The 7,978-nt window shown below is 32.5% G+C and overlaps 1 protein-coding gene across 1 annotated transcript in view; it reads left to right on the top strand.

Moving 5' to 3' along the window:
• Positions 1-7,338: 7,338 nt before the first annotated feature.
• The window catches only part of LOC145315904 (uncharacterized), a 40,311-nt gene continuing 39,671 nt past the window's right edge, over positions 7,339-7,978 (top strand). Inside the window, exon 1 of the mRNA XM_080156047.1 lies at positions 7,339-7,560. The gene's annotated coding sequence lies outside the window, so the exon portion shown is untranslated. The remainder of the gene's footprint in view (positions 7,561-7,978) is intronic.

Below are 7,978 nucleotides of genomic sequence, written 5' to 3'. Positions count from 1 at the left end.
TTTTCTGAAAAAATATAAATAAAACAACAAACCAGAGCTGGTTAAAAAATAGTATTATAAAAAAACTTAATTAACTTTATGTAAAAAAGCAAATCCTCACTTCTGATATTTACAAACTTTTTATCTTTAAGGAGCAAAAAAAACCTACTTTCACTATATAATAACAAAGAATACTTTACCAGCTAAGCTCCTAGTGGTTAAAAAAACAGTATTTGATGGAAAAAAAACGAGATGAAAAATTATGTATTTTGTGCTGCTGAAAGCATTTAAGGGAGTCTCCTTAATTTTCCTCTCTTTTTTCTCCCTTTTCCTTTGCTTTGAAATTGACCTAAAGTAACGGCTTCTAGTAAAAATTATAAAAAATTGGGTAATTATTTTTGCTTTGTAACTATGAATAATTGATAATAGAATTAATCAAAATTTTTTAACGTTAGAAAAAATATGAGAATTTATTTTACAATATATTTTCTTAAATAATTTTTTAAAAATTAATAATTTAATTTTTACTACAAGCCATATCTGCGCACAATTATTAGAATGCCGCGTTCAACTTTCTACATTGTATCGATTCCTCTCTCTCTCTCTCTCTCACCCACCCCTTCCCCCCATTTATTTATTTAGAGATTGAGCTACACCACACAAATAATAATTTATAAACAAAAAAATAATCAAAACAAGTGTAATTGGTTACAAAAGTAAGATTTAGTTTGGAGTTCTTGAAATCTTGGTTCATTTTAATGTATATTATTATAATTATTCATATAAGAATTATGTATATTTTACCTTAATTGTTCCTAGGTTACGTATCAAAATTTAATGTATATTTTTTAATTGAATGGAAAAAATATGTCTATATTTGTAGTTAAATTTTTTATTACTTTGATTATAGTTATCTTTATTTTATATTTTAATATTTAATTGTAAGAATCAATAGTTAAAATTTGAAGTATTGTATAAACATTTTCAAATATTATAGTTAGGTTTATAATCAATTGAAATCTACAGTATATGGATATTAGTTAAAAAATAAGTTGATATATTTGTATATTTGTTTACTGAAGACTTTTATGTTTATTAAAAGTTTTATGTAATTTGTGTAAAAGTTTTGCTTGGAAATAATGACTTAAAACTTGTTTTTATTTTAAAGTAAAATTGTAAATACCTACTTATTTTCTTCAATCTAACTACAGATATTTACCAATTTAAATGTACAACTCGTGGATTAGTAGAGGGGGAAGGTTCCTTTTGAAAAATCGGTGCTTGGATTGTGTTATAGGAAATCTAATTTTAGCCTAAGATTTTGAATGGGAGTTATATTTTTAAAATATTAAATTAGCTAGTTGTAGATATTCTATAAAGGCCTTAGCTACCAAAGCTTGTGGACTGATCAGTGACCAAATGGGTTGTTCTTAGGGAAGAGTTTTACCTTTGAAATTCATTATTGTATTTTTACAACTTATAACTCATAGTATAACTCAAGAAGAAGTTTTTAAGAATTTAAGAATTCAAGTCAAATATTTTAACTAAATAGGACTTTGTTACAGTAATTTTCAATAAAAAACTTGAATCATCTGGTAAATTAGATTATAATTTTTTTCAATAAATATGTAGTTTTTATTAAGTGCTCTAAAATGCTTTCCTCTTCACTCTAATTTTTGATCGTTGCCAATTTGTCCTCCCATGAAAAGTACATAATAATACAAAGTAGTACGATTTATGTCCGCCTTTCTGAAGCTTAAAATCTCGGTAACTGCTGGACTGACAAGGTTGGGCTTATTAGGGTTTATATATACTGTCTTGCGGTGGTTTTAAGATATATCCCTGGGGTGAGACGCAACACTCGCACTTTTTTTCTAAGATAAAACAAAAATTGGGGGTTGTGGAAAATATCACCACACCATGGGGTTAAGCCCCCATGAGAGAAAAGTGCAACACCCCCCTCTAAAAAATATAGGTGAGAACCTTTTGTTATTAAGAAATATTATTTTCTGTTAAGTAAAGGATGTCGAAATTATAGGTATTAAATGAAAACTGCAGATTACAACACATAGAACAACATTAGGAGAGTAGGATTTACCATCACTTCTTGGGGCAAGTTCATTAGTCCCAAAGTACAAAGTAGTACTTAAGGTTTATTTCTGACTAGACAATTTCTGATCTGAATTGGCTGAACTTTTCAGGGAAGCTTTTCATAAATGTCTTGGGAAGGTTATAGGCTATTTTCCTGACATCCCGCGTCCTCCATTATAGGCTTGGGGCGAAGTATAATAGTATCCTATTATTAGTATATTTTTGTTATGAAATTATGGGAATTATAAATAATTTTCATTGGTTTCAAACAGCGTTGTGGAGCCGCCATATTTTGCTGAAGCCGGAGCCGTATTTTTCGTTAAAAAACGGCTCCGGGTTAGCCAAAAAAAGGAGATTTTTTATTAAGGTTTTTTTTTAATGCAACCATCTCGTAATCAATGAGTATATGGCACTTAGAATTCGAATTTAGATCTGAAATTTTGTATGACTTATCCTTGGTAGGTCTATTTTCTCTAAATCGAACAAAAAGTTGCATAAGTAACGGCTGGAGGTTCAGCCGTTAAAACCGTATTTGCCTATTTTCAGGGCAAATTCATCATTAATGAATCAACTATTTAAAACATATTTTTGGTTTAATTCATGTTAAATGATATCAATAACCATTTTATAAATTTCTAGTACCAACAGCTACCGGCTAGAACCGTTTGATAACATTTTGGAACCCCAAAGAGTATTATGTGGAGATAGGTTTCGTGACTAATTTGCCCTATAGATAGCCAAGAAATTGCAAAACAGCAGAGCCGTTAGCCGTTACTTTTCCAACTTTTTGTTTGATTTAGGGAAAATAGACCTACCAAGGATTACTCATGCAAAAATTCAGATGGAAATTTGTAGTGCCATTTACTCATTGATTACAAGATGGTTGCATAATTCCATCCCCCCCCCCCCCCCCCCCTTATAATTTATTAACTCTGATGTGTCGTGTGCAAATGTCCCTTATAAGTTTTTTTAAGTCGATTTTTATCAAAAATTAAACTTTTAAAACCTTCAAAAGTCAAAAATAGACTTGGCAAAAAAATATGTTGAGTTTTTCTTGGTTTTAGGTCGGAGCCGGAGCCGCACCAAAATCAAACGGCTCCGCAACGCAGGTTTAAAAACACAAAGCGTTTTCACTACCTAAATATTTATTTATCCTACTAGATGCTTTGCTCATATCCTCATATGGTTTTGGAGTTCAGGACATAGCCTAAAACCACTCCAAGATTTATGTGAAGATTCCCTAAAAATTACAACCGATTTGAATCAGGAATTTCAATTACTTTATAATCTAGGACTAGCGGCTACCCCAATAAAGGCACTTCAGATATGGAGGGAAGTCAAAAGGTTATTTTTGTTATTCTTAATAATTCTAATAATTCTTGGGGGGGGGGGGGGTGGAAAGTACCCTCCCTCAAAATAGTTATAAACTTCTCTGGGCCTATGAGAAGATCCGCTATAAAGTCCATGTCGGCCAAGCGGTTAACGAGACTTTAAGCTTAATCCAACTAGACCTTTTTATACCTATAAGAATTACTCTGTCTAAATGTTTATGTAGTTTCCTAAAGATAAAACTTATAGTCACATTTTGAAGTCGGATAGAGATTCTAACATAATACTCAGACGTCGAAAGGTTTGTCTGTCCGTCAGAGTAGGTTAACAATGATATTTTCCCACCACCAGCTTATAATTATTGAGGTGAAAGTTTTCTAGTGTAGATTATCCTTATTGTGTGGCATGTTTGAGCATTTAACAAAATTAGCAACCAGGCCACTACTTGTCTGTTTTTTGACAATTAAGGTTGTTCTACAATTACTACGCTCTTATCAATAATAGCTATCTATGTATTTTTTTTGTATTTTATGTCTGAATTTTCTCAACTTTTTTTCTCGCACCCTCTTTCCTCCCCCCCATTTCTTAAAATGAAGCTTTTCTATAAAAAGGGTCGGTCCGTTCGTCTGCAACGGACAGTTAGCTCTCCTATTGATTCCAAACTTTGCATGTTGATTCCTGTAGTAGTTTAGAAAGCGTAGCAACTCTATAATCGGTACCAAAATGTCTGTACGTCCATTTTAAACATGTTGATTTTTAACTTTTCAACAACAAATTTTTAAGTGATACAATTTTCCGATTGATCTAATTTTTTTAATACTGATTCATAGGACAACAAAGTATAATGTTTTAAGCGAAGCATCTCTATAATCAAGTCCTAAATTGTAAGTATGTCCTTAAACAAAATTCTGTATTTAAGCAGTTTTCAACAAGTTTACTTACTGCTCGTTTGTCCTACCGTTTCAAAGCTTTGCCTTTATGAATGTTGTCATCCTTGTTATGTCTAAAATATTGTGTTGTTAACTTTCAATGATGCGATTCTAATGGAAATGTTTGTTCTTGATATTTCAAATCTCCTTACTCATTTTATATTTACTCTTCTATAATGGACCATTAGGAAAGATTTTTTATATTTAGAACTGTCAATTTAAAATAATTGTACTTCTGTTTTCACTTTTCATTTCAATTTGTATGCTGTAACCATTTCCAATTATGTTCCTTATATTTCAATATTTTTGATATGTTTACTGAATTACAATTTTACGTTGTCCTATTGATTAATACAAAATAAAAAAATTAAATGACATCATAAATTAACGCGAAAAACTATTAACCTTTCTTCTATTGGCTATTGCTATGTATTTGATTACATTTTTGATTTAAAGACATTAAACTAACAAAAACTGATTATTTGTACTCTACGGAAAAATGTTGCTGGAATCGAATATTTTCTCATTACTAACACCATTGTTGGTTTAAACATTCATGTTATTGCACAATTTGAAGTAGTATTCAATAATGCACAGATAACTTTCAGCGCTCATAAATGCGCGAAATAGATTTTTTCATTGAGCCAGACGCTCTCTGCACTACATTTAAGGTTATGGCTATATCAGATCATTTATCCTTTATAACATAAAGTAGTAAGGTATTTTTGTCTGTAGCAAAGGATCTCGCTAACCACTCATTTAACGTGGTTCTCCTTATCAGTGTAGTTTTCATAGGTCCTGGGAAGTTTTTTTTAGCTAAAAATTGTTTTTTTAATTCAAACCTAAAGGGGGGGGGGGGGGGGAATGTGGTGACTCGTCACACGACATACCAGCAATTTTATTTTGGGTGCTACTCCCTTAGTTTTAGAGATAATTGGATGAAATCTTTTGGGCTGGGTCACTAATTACCCAAACTATTGGTATCTTTAAAAAAAAACGGCGGCGAGACCGCCGCCCGCCGCCGTTTTCCGCCGCCACCAAAAAAAAAATTTTATTGCATTTCTCGCCGAATTAGGCAATTTGGAATCATTTGAGACCATGTTATTTTTTTCAAATTTTTTTTCCCATACAAGCAACCCTGCGTCAAATTCTCGTTTATCAAGGTATATCTTAAATTCAGTGCTACACCTGTGCTTTTAAAGATATTGAAACAAAATCTTTTTAGGTAGGTCAGTAAAAAAATATTTGAAAATATTTGAATAAAAAATGGCGGCGGGACCGCCGCTCCCGCCGTCCGCCGCCGTTTTCCGCCGCCACCAAAAAAATTTTTTATTGTATTTCTCGCGAATTAGGCAATTTGGAATAATATGAGACCAAGTTATTTTTTTCAAAAATTTCCCCTTATAAGCAACCTTGCTCCCGCCATCCGCCGCCGCCGTTTTCCGCCACCGCCCCAAAAAAATTTGAAAAAATAACATGGTCTCATATGATTCAAAATTGCCTAATTCGGCGAGAAATGCAATAAAAAAAAATGTTTTCGTGGCGGCGGAAAACGGCGGCGGACGGCGGGAGCGGCGGTGCTGCTGCCGTTTTTTTTTAAAGATACCAAAACTTGGGGTAATTAGTGACACAATCAAAAAGATTTCATCCAATTATCTCTAAAACTAAAGGAATAGCATACTGTATTTAAGATATACCTTCCTAAACGAGAATTTGAAAAAAATGACTAAGTCCCCCCGCAGGGTTGCTTGTAAGGGGAAAAATTTTTGAAAAAAATAACATGGTCTCAAATGATTCCAAATTGCCTAATTCGGCGAGAAATGCAATAAAAATTTTTTTTTTGGTGGCGGCGGAAAACGGCGGCGGGCGGCGGTCTCGCCGCCGTTTTTTTTTAAAGATACCAATAGTTGGGGTAATTAGTGACCCAGCCCAAAAGATTTCATCCAATTATCTCTAAAACTAAGGGAGTAGCACCCAAAATAAAATTGCTGGTATGTCGTGTGACGAGTCACCACATTCCCCCCCCCCCTTTTATTTTACTTTTCTTTTTGAAACTAAACTAAAAAGTAAAGGGGTTCTAATTTGAGCTCCCATTACTTAACTTAGCTGCTAGTCATCATATAAGGCCTGTGCTAATTTAACAATTATGTTCAGCAATTTGACTGAAAGTATCCAATAAAGTTCGTGGTATATAGGACAGGTTTGATTCAAGAGACATATTTTTTGAACTGCAGTACTGTCAAAATATTTGGATGTTATTTTGTCTTAGATGAGTTGGTAATTCTGGGGATTTGAGGGGGTTTATTTGTTATTCTATGTAGTGATAGCAAGAATATTGACTTCCATCGAAGCAAAGTTTTCATATCATTGGAACTTGTCAATAGGTTGAAAGCACTTGTATATAAGTTATTTTAAGTCGGAAATTGTTTCATGTCAAAATTAGACAAAGCAAAAAAATAACTTGTTTTAAATAGACGGATGGACTTTCTATTAATAACTATAAAGTTGATGTGCCTTCTTGGCTACAGTACATATGCACGTTATGTCTATTTTGAGAAAAAGACAAACCAAGGAGAAATAATTTCTTATTTGTTACATGTATGAAGTCGTTAAAATGATTCTATTATTGGTAAATTTGCTATCATAGACTTAAGTTAAGAACAGACTAAAGAACACATCATTAATACAGAAAAGCTTCGCTTTTATGAATAAAGGATGTAAGATTTTATCCCCTGAAGCAAATGAAAGCTGTGGAGAGAAAAGTTTCGCGTGGTTTTCTCTCCGTGAAATTCCCCCGGAATCATAGCAATGATTCATAGCACTCGGGTCTCCGGCTCAGGGGTGCCAGATAATTTTTTTTTAAATATACGTAATTGAAAATATAGATTTTTATTAATGTTCATAAGATCCATTTTGAATTTTATTTTCTTGTTTGATAAAATCAAAGTTGTATGAGGTTGGGGAAAAATTTTCTTTGCTGTGGCAACCCTGATAATAACAGAGTGTAGTAGTCTCTGTTCCACAGAGTAAAGAGTAGTATATACACCACGCCACACCCGTACACACTACATTGTAGTTGTAGCTCAGGGGTGCACTTTCACACTTCAATTCATCCCAGTTATTCTAATTAGAAAGCAGTCACTAACTTCAGTGAGTTCGGTGATAATTAATTACGGGGGGGATAACTTTTCTACCCCCTGTTTCAAAGTTATATATGGAAGTTGATAAAAATGTAAGTAGGTATCTTTTATTTGAAGGTTTGTTTTTGTAGAAATATTATTGTAACCATATTTGATGATGCTCTGTGTTTCTCTGGTCGCGGATTTAGCAAGTAAAACTTTGTCTACATTTTCTCCGCATTGGATTTGTCTGTCCTACTCATATTATATAATAAAATACATATGTATAAAGTCTTCACATATCAGCCAAATTTGATCATACTACTCATCTCATCTTGGAATTCTAATGAGGAAATTTTTATTTTATTTGATTTTTAAAAGCTTTTGGTCTTATGTTGTTGATTTACACATAATGTAGTAAAAATGTATTAAAATTAATATGATTTAAAGGGGATTACTATGGATATTTAATATTATGAAACGATTTGATAACAAATCTAAATTGTAACTAAAAGCCTGTGAGGGTAAAGA

This window comes from Acartia tonsa, chromosome 4 (genome assembly GCF_053477335.1).
Source record: "Acartia tonsa isolate MP-2025a chromosome 4, ASM5347733v1, whole genome shotgun sequence".
NCBI classification, from domain to species: Eukaryota; Metazoa; Arthropoda; class Copepoda; order Calanoida; family Acartiidae; genus Acartia; species Acartia tonsa.
This window is presented reverse-complemented; position numbering and strand designations above follow the sequence as displayed.